This window comes from Chiloscyllium plagiosum, unplaced genomic scaffold, assembly GCF_004010195.1.
Source record: "Chiloscyllium plagiosum isolate BGI_BamShark_2017 unplaced genomic scaffold, ASM401019v2 scaf_94630, whole genome shotgun sequence".
Classification (NCBI taxonomy): Eukaryota; Metazoa; Chordata; class Chondrichthyes; order Orectolobiformes; family Hemiscylliidae; genus Chiloscyllium; species Chiloscyllium plagiosum.
The window spans coordinates 1-1,379 of NW_025151383.1; the positions used below are offsets into that span (position 1 = coordinate 1).

The window sequence follows — 1,379 nt, forward strand, 5'->3', positions numbered from 1 at the left end:
ACTTTCCCATAAACGTGACATTGCTCAATATCAGCTTCTATCCGTATCCCTCACCATGACAAATTGAAGCTGCTCCATGTGAGGCTCAAACGTAAAATTTCGGCAGAGCGCAGCCCACTGTACTGGCACAGAGATACCGTGCACTGATCACCTTCAGCATTGGAGCAAGACATTAATGCTTACCTCCACATTCCTGGTCGTAAACCGAGTTTCTCTCATTCCATGGCTGGTCACTGCGATCATACGATCATCTTCACCAGTGGTTCTGACCCCGTGTTAGGCAAGTGGTGAGCTACTCATTGCATAGATGTAAAAATGTACAACTTCAACTTTTGCATTCACTAGCCCATGAGCCTTTTATTTTGTTTCTCATCAGTAGAAATCTTAAAACCTTCATCTTGAACAGACTCAATAACAGATCTCCATTGTGTCTCTGGCATCAAATTCCAAAGTGTAAACCCCCTCTGAATTCTTCCACCGCAGTTCACTGTTTGGGAAGTTTTCCTGTTCAGGGGAATGCACTTGCCAGTGTGTCAACTGCTGCTCCCAGCATTCGCGCTGGCACTGCACTCATTTTTCTCCTGACACTTGCTCACTGTGTTGCTGTGATCATACAGTGACTTGGTGTCACACAGCCAGGAAAATGATACAGATCAAGGTTTTTGCATTGTTGAATTCAAATGTCAGTTTAGCCTTATTTAAGATTTTGAAATTGTCTGTTGTGTACACAGGTGCGTGTCAAAAATATCTGAGTGGAAGAAAGGTGTTCTGAATAATGACATTGAGCACTATGCACTCTCCTCCAGTCGGGAAAACAATTCCTCACAGACAACGTTACACGTCCTGCTGTCATGGGCTCTTCAGTCCGTTGACTTCAAATCTTCACAGAAATCAACAGACCTTGTTACATCGTCATTTCTTCATTTTTGTTCAGATCACTGTGAGCAGAGAGTCACAGTGGGAGTGTGTTTGCCCCACAACTCAGAGGTTGGAACCGTCCTGTACTATTTATCATTTCACTGATACCAAGCAGAAATATCTGCTGCTCAGCATAATTTACGCAATTCACTTATTCATAATGTCAAATGTGTTCCTAGCTTATGTGACGAGGTGGCCGAGAGGTTAAGGCGATGGACTGCTAATCTATTGTGTTCTACACGCGTGGGTTCGAATTCCACTCTCGTCGCTGTTATCAACAATTTCAATTTTGCTATCTTTGGTTGATCACAACTGTCCAATGGTCTGTTTGTATGCATCGACGCTATAATAAAATCTCAAAGAATAATTTGAGTCTGTTGCCTAAACTACATTGAAATGTAGATTGAATTGGAACAATGCAAAGGAATGCAATTGTCTTTTCCAAGTCAAGTTGCTGTGAA

The 1,379-nt window shown here is 42.4% G+C and overlaps 1 non-coding gene across 1 annotated transcript; it reads left to right on the plus strand.

Annotated features, from left to right (window-relative positions):
* The first annotated feature begins 1,104 nt into the window (after positions 1 to 1,104).
* trnas-gcu lies at positions 1,105 to 1,186 on the plus strand. Its single transcript has one exon. It is a non-coding gene; the product is annotated as a tRNA-Ser (tRNA).
* The last annotated feature ends 193 nt before the right edge of the window (positions 1,187 to 1,379 follow it).